Source organism: Dermacentor albipictus, chromosome 1 (assembly GCF_038994185.2).
Source record: "Dermacentor albipictus isolate Rhodes 1998 colony chromosome 1, USDA_Dalb.pri_finalv2, whole genome shotgun sequence".
Lineage (NCBI taxonomy): Eukaryota > Metazoa > Arthropoda > Arachnida > Ixodida > Ixodidae > Dermacentor > Dermacentor albipictus.
Genome location: NC_091821.1, coordinates 154,562,374 through 154,575,181, shown reverse-complemented (window position 1 = coordinate 154,575,181; position 12,808 = coordinate 154,562,374). Strand labels below are relative to the sequence as shown.

Sequence of the window (12,808 nt, the reverse complement as noted above, 5' to 3'; positions counted from 1 at the left end):
CGAGCAGTAGCCTACCATGTTGCGCGCCTTCAAAGGCAACCACTACCTATTGTAGTGCTTTCAAGCGTTGTAAAGGAGACACTCGAAGCGGGAAAATTTCGCCACTAAATGAGGACCGCAGCGCACGAGGGAATTTAAACTCGTTTTCAGCTCGCTTCGGTGCGCCCGAAGCCGCCGACGCGGCCGCTATGTCCACGTGATCCCTCCTAGCACGTCACGCCGACGGTGGCGCCAGCTTTTCCAGTGGTGGAGCTCGAGGCTAATACTCTCGGAGTCGAGGGCAAGAAGGAACGCCTCGTCAGAGGCGCACGTGACGGCGGGGCACGGACACGCTGAGAGACACGTTGAGACGAGTAGGTGACGCATCCGCCGGGCCGGCGCCGGTCAGACGTCCTCGCTTCACAGTTGGGGGAGCTCCTCTCCCCGGCTGCCGCGCTTTGACAAGCGTGGGCACCAACGTGCACACACACACACACACGAAGACACGTGGCATTGAAACATGCCTGGACGCGCTTGGCGGGGAGGCGTTGCGGCAGCGCTGAACGGGCCAAAATGTCCGCCGCTTTGAATGAAGCCCCGGCGTCCGTTGCATCCGCGCCGGCTATACCGCGCGTCATAGGCGAAACGTAACAGTATCGAGATCTGCAGTATCACCGCTGCAGTTGCAGTTGAATCCATGAACGACGAGCAACCTCGACTGAAGCGCTGACAAAGGCTGCAGAAAGGTCAATTTAATTATGTGTATTGAGCGAGACAGCGAGTGACTACACAAAGCCTTGAATTTTATTTACCTACATTTGCAACGAAAATGTCTACCACGGGAAAGCAAAAGCTTGAACGAGGACATTGGCGAATGCGAAAGACAAAGCCTCTCCGTAATATAAACACGTTATAGAAAATCACATGATAAGCAATTCCATAACTTGAAGCGAAAAAGGGATATACGATGTAAAGACCTTGAAAGAATGCAGTAATCGCCACTTCGTATCGCTTAAATATTGGTTTCATTTGCGTTGTCATCCGCTGCTTCCGCCCAGAGGTCAACGTATCAACTAATCATGCAGGGTCCTGTTCTTTGTGCCTGCTCATGCCTGACAATGCTGCCACCTACCACCTACCCCCCCCCCCCTCACACACACACAAAGTTGTCTAATGTTCCACAAAAGTCTACCGGCCACGATAGTACGTACAAGCTGAGTTCTTGCTCCACGCACATTAGTCACTTGGAAGAGCTGCACGCGATCAGCTGCAGCCTCGGCCAGGACGGGAGGATATGGGGGCGATTCGTCAACGGCCGAGACCTGTGACTCACGCAGCCTTGGCGGGACCATGCCCTGTAACATTGGCGGTCGTTATAGAGTAGACCGCGGCTGCACCTCTGGCATCGGCTGCGACCGCTGAAGCTGACGTATCACCGCTGCCACGGCCCAGCACTGCGTTCAGCTGCTGCGTGCCTACCACAGCTTCCTGCCTGGCCAGCACAGCGAACATGTCGCTCTGGCCCACGATGACGTCGCTCTTATTCCCGTCGCGCTTCGTAGAAAAAATTGGACTCGGCAACGGGGCCTTCAGCTCAGGCAGTCGGGCGCCCCCTATAGTTGCATTCCGCTTGCCGTTGCTCTGCTGGTCCGAGGTCTCCTTTCCCCGGGAAATGATAAGACGGCGAACTTCATCCGCGTCCCGCTTCAGCCGGGTGTAGTTGACGACGGAGTAAGCTAGGACGCAGACGCATGCCAGGATGGAGAGCCCGAGCACGGCGACGATCACGTATAGGCCCTGGCGGTTGATCAGCACGACTGGGAGGTTGACCTGCGTCTGCAGCTCCGAATCCATGGTGCCACGTGCTCCTGGTAACGCAAGAAGGCTTAGGTGCACAGCAGTATCATGGCAGCCGTTCCCGGGCCTGCATTTGTTTGCTTCACGAACCCTTCCATGAAATGTGCATTGATGGTCCTGGGAGCTCGGAGAGTGCACGCTGTTCGCGTGCTGCTGCTGCTGCTGCTGCTAACGATACTCATCCATGACACGTACCCACTACAAGGAATCGGCCAATAAGCGGGTGGACCTGGAAATACAAAACAAGCACAAGTCAAGAAAATAAAATAAAAAGGTGCCAATAAGGCAAGCGTCGTCATTGAAAACTCTTGCAAAATAAGTTAAATTATTAAAGATTGATTTAAGATTAACAAAAAGAGCAGCTGCATCAAGGAATTCGGAGTAAAAATCTCTGCTCAATATCACTGCAGCTTCGTCGACCCCTACGTCGTCACTAGTCGGCTGTTAGCCATTTACTGGAAAGGTGCAAGCGAAATCGAAGCCATATGCTGTTAAAGGTTTGCAAGCACTGACGCCCCGTGCTGACTAGTTGACAGATTGCAGAGGATCTTGCGAATGCGCTAATTAGAGATCTCAAAACAATAACAACCTTGGACTCGTAGATTATGCTCGTGCGCTGTAAAAAAGGAGCTGCATGCGCTGGCACGCGCCCAGACACACTCGGTGGCTGACGAGAAAATGAAGTACGGCGAAGATTTGGAGTGGGAGAGCATGGTGCCGGATTGTTGTGGACAGTTTCACTCATAGAACTACGCGACGAGAGCATCGTTGTCGTTTTCTGACCTTGAATTCCTTGCGTGTTGAACTGTTCTTCACCAAGAGTCTCGGGCACTTTTTTTTTTATTAGCGGACAGATCTTGGATGAGGCATAGTAGCATCCATAGAAGTTGGCGTACTTCAAGGCACTTGTCCACCAGGAATCTGTAGGTTGGGGAATTGCGTAACGAGTACAGACCACCACTACTCCGCAAATTCTATTCAAGTGGCACGGCTTAAGGCACAACAAGAGAATGCTCTCGATGATGAATGGGCGAACGCCGTCACACTAATGGCCCACCTTCAGGTTGGATGTTAAGATATCACCCGTGAAGACTATCTTCATGCAATTCGAGCTGCCAGGACGGAAAGCATGACGTTGGTGTCGTCAGTAGCACGCTTGACCTGAGTCGAGGTCGGTACAAGGAATGGAAACGTCGACGTCATATATATAACGGGTGTTACCATGTATCTGTACAGAGAGTTATAGGAGTTTACCTTAATGGCATCGAGGTCCGTGACGCTACGGATACCGATTAGAACGGCCGCATGCTCAACTTTAATAGCGAAGACAAGACATTCTTGTGGGCACTCAGTAAAAAAAATGTCAACATTCAGATAATTCAGAGTTTTCCAGAGGAGAGATCGACACACGAAGGATGGTGTGGCTTGTGAGAAAACAAGCGTCCTTCTGTGTCGATACACTGCAGTTGTAGGCGGCGAGGCCTCAATGTATACGCCCTTTATCATTACGGCTATGTGCGGGCGCGAAACTGTCGCCCGAGTTCTCAGTGCTCGCCGAGTACAGTTCGGTGGATCCACTGCCTGCATCGGCTCGGAGGGTCCGCTGAAAATGGCGCCAGGTCGAAAGAAGGCGCAGCCCTTTCCCCCCTTGAGTCAAGCTTATAAATGTACGCAAATACCTCGTAGCTGGACAGAACCAAGTTAATGTTGTTTGCCGTCGCTTGGAGGTACTCAGATTATTTTTTTGCATTCCGTCTAATTAAATAATTATGCATAATTAATTAATCAACCTCTCAAATATTATATTTAAATTAAAAGTGTAAATGTGAGAATTGTAGAGCAACATGAAAAACTCCCGATAAAGCTTTTGGAAATTGCTCAATACGTGGTACGTGAAAGTGTTTTTCTAAGCATGAATACGCGAAAAATTGTCACACGACTGGCCGCTCGAGGCACTTTGCGTATATTCGCGGACTTCTCTCATGCTTGGAAAAACACTTTTTATGCAGCATGTATTGAGCAATAGAAAGATGTATCCCGAGTTTTTCATGTTGCTTTACAATTTCCTTATTGCACACTTTTCATCTAACTATATTATTTGAGAAGTTGATTCATTAAGACTAATTATCTAAGCGGCGGAATGCAAAAGAAAGAATTAATCTGAGTGTCTTCAAGCGACGGCAAACAACAGTACCTTGGTTCTGCCCAGCTACGTGACATTTCCATAACACGCTCTATCGGCAATTTTTCATGTTGCTCTACAACTTTCACGTTGATACTTTTAATATAATTATAATATTTGAGAAGTTGATTAATTAATTATGATTTATCGAAGTTTGGCTAAAGTTACGTGGAACACCCGGTATAGTCTAATGACCTACTATTACCTGAGCTCCTTTCCCATTGTGGTTCAGAAATTCAGCCTCTTTTGTTCTCTCGACCTTGGGCTGTATAACATAAAATTATTCCAATTTGTTTTTATTCCACTCTCCTGACGTCAAATCTACGTAACCACCGACGCAAGCATATCGGGCGGTAAGCCGCAGCGTTCTTTGAAAAGCCCAATAAACGCTCTCCTCGTTTATAGGAGGTCACTTTTGTTGCTTTCAAAGCGAATAGCATTGCCTACATTCAGCGGTTTTTCTCATTTATTTGGCTGACAAGAGGTGAGGAGCACGATGAAGTGGAGAGGGTTTCGTTCGGGCCGAGCCAGCGCAGTGAAAAAGAAATGAATGAGAAGGGCGGTGCCAGTCTCACGATTGGTCCGCTTCCCCTTTCTTCGCTGACTGGTCGAAAATCGCGGCTGCGTGCAACGTGTGGGGTTCTCACCTGTGCTCTTGGGACAAAGGAACGACAACATAGTGGTGCAAACAATCACAAGGGCATTTATTGCACCTTTCATAGATCGATGCCTGCTAGCCGAGTTGCTATCCACAAAACATGCTTATGGGCGCGCGACAAATCGCGGAAATCCATCTCACCGCGACCGCATAGTGAGCGGATATATTCGTCCCATGCCGAGCACCAACGCCTGGTCGTTCGCGCGTACGGTCACGCGAACAGTGGCGCGTTCGAACGATCGTCTCCAGCCGCCCAATCGCGGTCTGATGCGCTCTTACAGCTATACATGTACGCTATCATCCACTACCCGTAAATATTGTATAAAGTTTTCGTTTCTTCTTCGTCTTCGGAAAGAGTCCGTCTCTCGTCCTGCACCCCGAAGTCACAACACGACCGACCCCACAATATTTCCTCCTGTACCCCCCCCCCTCATTCCTCCATCATTATGTAGTGATAATTAAGTGAGGAGTGCCCTCGCGCGCCTCCAATAAAATAAATTAATAAAAATCACCGACGATCACGATACTCCCTAATGCCAAATTTGAGGGCAGCTGTACACGTGTTTTCATTTCGCGATATATTGGCTGGCGCGGACAATGTCTTGTGCGGCACCTTGCAACCGGAGCGAAATGTAACGCGACTGCCTCGCTAATCTGGAGCTCGCGAGACAGCGCGTGGGACACGCGTAGGCGCAATTCATAGCAGCCGCCGCCGCCTGACAGACCTCCCAGATGATGATGATGATTTACTGACATCCCCGTTGAAACGGGCCGGTGACAAATAGTCGCCTAGCCTGCATGTTTAATCAGGTATGCTATACATGTTTCCTTGTCTAGCATTTTTGTATACATCTCCTTAATCTTTTTTTTTTCCACTTCAAAATCGTGCCGCTAGCTATGACTGTAAGAGATCGGGTCGTAACAATCTCTTCCTGCTTTTTTTTTTCTCACCGATACTCTAAACGTTTTTGCTTACCTCGACTGCTGACAGTTTGACGCTTCCGTCCACTTTAAACCCAAGCGCTTCTAGAAGGTGTACGTTACCTACGGTTCTCACTGGGTGAACCGATTGATTGATTTAAACTTTTAATTGAAGGGATGACCCTTGACCTAAGATAGGGGTAAGGGATCAGATGAAAGGAAGGATGCCTGCCTCCTTCGCAAAGGACAGCAAAGCTTTAATTCTGGTGGCATCTGCTTGAGTGCGACCCAGTCTTCGTACGATGCCACCTTTAGAGGTCGGGTGTGCTTGTCCCCGAGGGTGGCTGTGGCAGGACAGGACCAGTTAAGATGTTTGAGATCGACGTTGATCGCAGGGCAGTTGGGGCATTCCACTTGTGTTCCTCTCCACTTGCTCAGAACATCCGGTGTAATAGGTGCCTTAGCTCTTGCGTTGTGGATGAGAACCTAAGTTGTTCTGGGAAGGCGAGTGGGAATGGGAGGAAGGCTGCTAGGAATGGACTCCCGTAGTTGAGCCTTCCTCTCGTGTTTCAACCGGGCAATTTGGTGATCTGGTACAACGACGAATGACGGGGAGCTATAGGTGTGGTCCAGCAGGGACGGGCTCACTTCACGGCTGCGATGGCGGTCTTCTCTAATTTTCTCGCCTGCAGCCCCATGGGCCGCCCTGTTCCTCGCTCCCCTCATGATGTGATCCGGTGTCCAGTGTACGAAAATGCGTGCATGTCTATTGTCCCGCAGGTGGCGGCAGGCTTGTTTTATGCGGTGCGCTATGGTAGTCGTGTAGGATGGGGAGTTCAGTTGCTTGAGGGCCTCTTGACTGTCGGTGTAGATGTGAACCGTGTCTTCTGTGCGCGCCTCACAGAGTTGAATGGCGTCTTCGATGGCCAGTAGTTCACGATCGGTGGCTGTCCAGTTAGCATAGCCGCTGTGGCTCACGGCGAGTGCTTGCCCGCTTTATCTGTAAAAAACGGTAGCGGCATACATTTTGCGTGAATGTTCAGCGTATTGTAAGACAGCATGTGGGGTCTGATGTGGGATATCTCACACCGTACTCTTGGGACAAAGGAACGACAACACAGTAGTGCAAACAATCACAAGGGCATTTATTGCACCTTTCATACATCAATGCCTGCTAGCCGAGTTGCTATCCAGAAAACATGCCGATGGGCGCGCGACAAATCTAGAAGTCCGACTCACCGCGACCGCAGAGCGAGCGAATATGTTCGCTCCATGCTGGATCCCAACGCCTGGTCGTTCGCGTGTATAGTCACGCGAATCGTGGCGCGTTCGAAGGCGGCCACGCGAGGCGGTCTCGCAGATGCATCGGTCGCCGCGCGCGCGCGCGGAGCTTTGCTGCACGTGCAGCACGTCTCGCTCGCTGTCTCGAACCCGAGAGAGCGCGCCTTGCCTCTCCCGCCGAGGGTAACCCCGCAGCCGCGCAACACTAGCGCCATCTCTCGGACTGCGCCTGTACCATTCCGACCGCCGCATGTGCGGCGAAGCCGCACTACAGGAGACGCGCTATGCGGGAAAAACATCAGGGGAGGCGCGAGGGTCACGCATCCCCACATCCCCCCAACCTTAAATCACTACATATTCCGGCGAAACATGTCACTCGGTCTCACATCAACGCGCGCTTCGCGACAAGGTAGTACATGTAACAGTGGCCGCGCCGAATAAATGTCCACACGCTGTCCATAGCATGCGAGCCGACATTGTCCCTGGGTGCACCGCTGGCGTCCGCCGGTCACAGCAGCAGCTTTGCAGCCTCGACGGCACGATCCCAAGCCAGGACTCCGGTGACGACGACGCAGTAGTCGGTACGAGCAAGCGTCGCTCGCGCCGACGCGCCCTGCTGGCGGGAGCCGCAGTAGCTGTCGGTGACCGCCGGCTCTTTTGTCCGCCGCCGAGGGTTGTGAGCTGGATACAGGAGGCCGCCGAAGTCACCGCGCCGAACTGGCCACAGCATCACCATCGCCCGGGGTGGCTCGATCGTAGTCCGGGGCAGCAGCGCAGACGATGTGCAGGTGACGGCAAACCAGGGGTGACTCCAATCACACTGCGTAAACTGAACACACTCGGCAAACACTAAAGTAGTGCAAGGGAGAAAAAGTCTGCATGCGCATCGCCCACGTGGTACGATGTTCAACTCGGCTAGCAAAAGATCGGGCAGCTACTCAGATGCTAGTTTCACGTGAACGAAGCTCGCTTCCTTGAGTCGAACGAGTAATTTCAATTCGTGCGAGGCTAAATTGAATGAGGGAAGCAAATTGCAACACCTCAACGCCACGGTCCACCAGGTTGTGTCCCTCTACGTGCGACAGGCAGCTTCGTAAAGCCTTAGGCCTAAAGCTTCGCTACTCTGACAACAACCGGCATCCAACAAACGACACCCAAAATGGGCGCAAAACAGGCAGCCGCGAGGAGACGTCAGCTCTGTGAGGTGGTCCTACTCCGCTCGGTGCACACAGCATCCGAGTTGACGGCGCCCACCGTCCCAGACGGTGTCGGAGCGCCCGGTGCCAGGCCGCAATACCAGTCAGCCCGTAGTGGCACCCGTGGCCCGCGGCCACCCGGCTCCCAGAGCCGCGACTTCATCCGAGTCAAAGAGATAGAAGAAGCTATTTACATAAGAAATTCGGACCACCCACGAGGCTTCCGTACTCACTCGCTTCAGGCTTGCCACTGCTCCGCGGGCGCTCAGCCTCGCTCTCCCAGGATGCAGACCACGTGGCTCTCGTACCAACGAATGCCATTAAAAAAAAAACACTTGCGAAAAGGCTTAGTATGTTGACTGTTCAAACACACTACAGCCACCATCACCTCGCTCAAGAAAGCACGCCGCCGACGCTAGCGATCAAAATTCACGCTAGGCCTACGCTTCGGTTCAAACAAAGGTCTTGAACGAAGCAACACTGTTAAAACTATCGTCCGATGCCCCAAGAGTCCCACGTTGGGCAGCCAGATGTGGGGTCTGATGTGGGATATCTCACACCGTACTCTTGGGACAAAGGAACGACAACACAGTAGTGCAAACAATCACAAGGGCATTTATTGCACCTTTCATACATCAATGCCTGCTAGCCGAGTTGCTATCCACAAAACATGCCGATGGGCGCGCGACAAATCTAGAAGTCCGACTCACCGCGACCGCAGAGCGAGCGAATATGTTCGCTCCATGCTGGATCCCAACGCCTGGTCGTTCGCGTGTATAGTCACGCGAATCGTGGCGCGTTCGAAGGCGGCCACGCGAGGCGGTCTCGCAGATGCATCGGTCGCCGCGCGCGCGCGCGGAGCTTTGCTGCACGTGCAGCACGTCTCGCTCGCTGTCTCGAACCCGAGAGAGCGCGCCTTGCCTCTCCCGCCGAGGGTAACCCCGCAGCCGCTAGGGTGCCTCGATGCGCGCGCGCGCTAGGGTGCCTCGATAGCGCGGGCGTGCATCGAGGCACCCTAGCGCGCGCGCACGCATCGAGGCACCCTAGCAGCCGCGCAACACTAGCGCCATCTCTCGGACTGCGCCTGTACCATTCCGACCGCCGCATGTGCGGCGAAGCCGCACTACAGGAGACGCGCTATGCGGGAAAAACATCAGGGGAGGCGCGAGGGTCGCGCATCCCCACAAGCATCAGCATATATTTTTTTTCCTTCATGATTTTGTTGCGCGTCTAGTATTGTTTGCTGTCGGTGTGCCCTGCCTTCACCTTTGGTGTTCGTGGGTATAGTGGTCTCGGTTCCGTAACCCTTATTTCATCCCAGGGTGGAAGGAGGTGATCCAGCTCTGGCAGGTGCAGGTTGGTGCCATGCAGTGTAGATAGCAGTCGCTGGCCATTCCACGTGTTCTTCAGCCTCGTTTCATGGTTATCTTTGTGGGTTTCAACCAGTGCTGCCACTGTCGGGAGGCCGGAATATCTGTGCAGGTCTCCTGTTTTTGCGTGTATTGGTAGGCCAGTGATTGCCCTCATAGCCATGTCGTGTAGCTTGTCGAGTTGCTTGTAGTTTGCAGCCGCCAGGTCCTAATGTGGGGCTCCATACCTTATCTTGGCGATGAAAACAGCTACCGTAATAGCCGTCATGCAACCTCTGTTCCTGCTCCTCCGCAGTGGTGAGTTAGCCTCCTGATAAGGTGCGCCATTGGTTTCCATTGCTGCTTCAAATGTGGCAGCCATGTGCTTGCCGTGCCGTCCTTGTTGATTGGGATGCCCAATATTCTGGGGTATCCCTCTTCCGGTTGGCGAATTTGGTGGCCGTCAAAGGGTTACGTCGTACCTTCCATGTTTGTCATGTATCGTGATATAGTGCGTCTTCTCCGGCGAGGGCCTCATGCCTGTTGGCTTCAGCTCCTGATCAATTATGTCCAGTGCATTTTGTAGCGTTGTTACTTGTTCAGCTGAACTGAGCCTATAGGTCGTCCACAGGGTTATATCATCAGCGTACATTGTAAACCAAAGGTTTTCAACTGCGCCTAACTTCCACGTGATCTTGGCCATGACGACATTAAAGAGCGTAGGGGAGATGACCGACCCCTGTGTGACTCCTACATAGTTGCTGAAGTGCCTGGCTAAATGACCGGGAGATAGCTGAAATTCGTATGTCCTGTCTTTTAAGAATGCTTTCACGAAGTTTACAATTCTGGTGCCTGCCCGGGTGCTTTCGACTGCTTTGATAATAGCAGGGTGGCCAATGGTATCAAAAGCTTTCTTCAAGTCAATTGCTACAAGAATGTCTGGTCGTCCTCTGCAAAATTTCCTCTCGCGGTTGATGGTGGTATGCAGAAGATAGAGGCTATCTTGTGTGCCCAACTGTGGCCGGAATCCGGTTTGGAAGTGTTGGAGGTAACCACACTCCTCGAGGTGGTAGGAGAGGCGTGTTGTAACCATCTTTCCCATTCACTTACAAATGGTTGGAGTAAATGAGACTGGTCGCATATTGTCGAGTTGCTTCGGTTGCTTGCGAGGTTTCGGTATAGGTATGACAACGGAATGCTTCCAGTGCTTAGGCAGTGAGCCGTCTTGCCATTGCTTGTTGATCAATTCTAGGAGCTTGTGCTTAGTAGCTGTGTCTGCGTTGCGGAGCATGCTCCAGGAGACCCCGTCTTGTCCTGAAGCACTGTTCCGCTTCACTTGCGAAAGGGCTAGCTTCAACTCAAACAGGCTTAATGGAGCATTGATGCCGTCGGAGTTCTCAGACGGCAGAGGGGCGTAGATATCGGATAGTGACCAATGAACGGGCTGCGGGTAGCTGTATGCTGCCTCATGCTCTAGTTCCTCGACGGTCTGACCGGTACGAATCAGGATGTCCTCTATGTTATTCCTAGTCTTCTTTTGACCATTCATAGCTAGGAAGGTGCGCCACAAGCGCCCCGGACCGGATCGGTGTGACAGAGTGCTACAGAAGTCAAGCCATCTCTCCCGGGTCAGCTGCTTAGCGGATCGTCTCGCCTCTGCTGTTCTTTTGCTCAAAGTCAGCAATTTCTTATAATACTTCCTTGATAATAGGTATTCTTGCTCTGCCTGCTTCCTGCTCTCCCAGAGGCTAAGGATCGAGGTGGGTATCTGGTGTGGAGACATCTGTTGTCACCAGTGTGGCAGTGGTGGCTTGTTCCTTGGCCCTACGCAAGAGGTGCTCAACAGGAAGTTCCTCTAGATGTTCATCGAGTGCCTCTCTGAACTTTTGCTAATTGACTGTTTGAGTAGTGCGTCTTCGTTTTCTAAGAGTTGAGTTCAGCTCAATCCAAATTGGGTAATGATCACTACCCATTGTCTCATGCAGTGGCGTAGCTAGGTCGTCTAGCACCCGGGGCCCATAAGTATTCTGTCCTCTCCCCCCCCCCCCCCGGGTGTAGCCGGCGGAAAGGCGGGTGTGTTCAGACGTATTATATGACACCTTTGTAGGTGTCATATAACAGAGCTTTGTAGTGATGAAGACCGGGAGATGTTCCCTTCGACTACTGCAGCAGAAGAATGCTGGGATAACCTACACGCTCAAATAGAAAATTCAGTTCTGATGCACAGGCTTGAAGACCTCGACAATTCCACTGTAGGATGTCCGGTGCATCTTCGGGAGAAACAGGCGCCATATTTATGCTATTAGTAGGGGGCCGACCATTGCTTTCCGGCGGATATGTGCTTTGTTGGGAGTGGCTGCTTGTTTTCTGGGGCGTCCAGTCGCTGTAAAATGTAATCTTGTTCAAGGCGGAGCCTCTGCATGCTCTTCTACATGAACTTGGCTAAGTTGGTTGCTAATCGTGTCTAGTGCACACAGTTTCGTCATGATTGTGGACAGTTGGGTAGTTACGTTGGTCTGTTCGGCTTGCTTCTCCTCTTGGGCGTCAAGACTTTACCCGATATCCACCAATACTGCCGTGATCATTTCGTTCGCAAGCATATCGGGTTTCCCTTTGCATGTCATTAGGATGTGCTGAGCGTTTTATATAAATGGCGCGCTACTCTAATACTCTAAACATATCTTGCTTATCTCGACTACTGACCGTTCGACGCTTCTCTCCACTTAAACCCAAGCGCTTCTGGAAAGTGTACGTTACCTACGGTTCTCACTGGGTGAATCCCTTTGCATGTCATTAGGATGTGCTGAGCGTTACGGTATATAAATGGTGCTACTCTGGCACCATCTCGTAACCATCGTCGCCACACTACACTTTTCTTATCACCATTTCGCCATACTCACCTCCCCCGCTTTCCGCCTCATGGTTCCGCTGCACCCTTCTCCTCGCGTCTTTCATCCTCCGCTGCGCTCCACGTTCGTTTTCATCCTTCACTGTGCTCGTTCGCTCGGTTACGCCGACAGCTGCCGCAGAAACGGGCACCTAAGAGCTGCGCTCTAAAGATTCGACAGAACACATCTCACGATGACTGTCGACGGTAATGCGCTTAGCATTGAATCAATATAGCGACACAACATATGCATGTGGGAATCTACAATAACGCATCTGCAGTTGCGTGCAAGATTACAACGGGTCACAACTTCGAAATATGTCAAAATACTTGCACCATCAAGGCCTGCAACTTTCCACAGCAAAATGTACTGCAATGGCATTCGCAAGGAAATAAATGACGCGGTATCCAATATTCGCTGACGGAGTAGTGATCCCTGCTGTCACGCACTATAGATATTTAGGTCTCGTCATTGACCGCAGCCTGTCTTCGTCTAAG

General features: G+C 51.8%; 1 long non-coding RNA gene across 1 annotated transcript; it reads right to left on the bottom strand.

Moving 5' to 3' along the window:
• Window positions 1–761: 761 nt before the first annotated feature.
• Window positions 762–12,368, bottom strand: LOC139056024 (uncharacterized). Its single transcript, XR_011512093.1, has 2 exons — window positions 12,324–12,368; window positions 762–2,065 (listed from the first exon to the last, which is right to left on the bottom strand). It is a non-coding gene; the product is annotated as an uncharacterized lncRNA (long non-coding RNA).
• Between the last annotated feature and the right edge of the window lie 440 nt (window positions 12,369–12,808).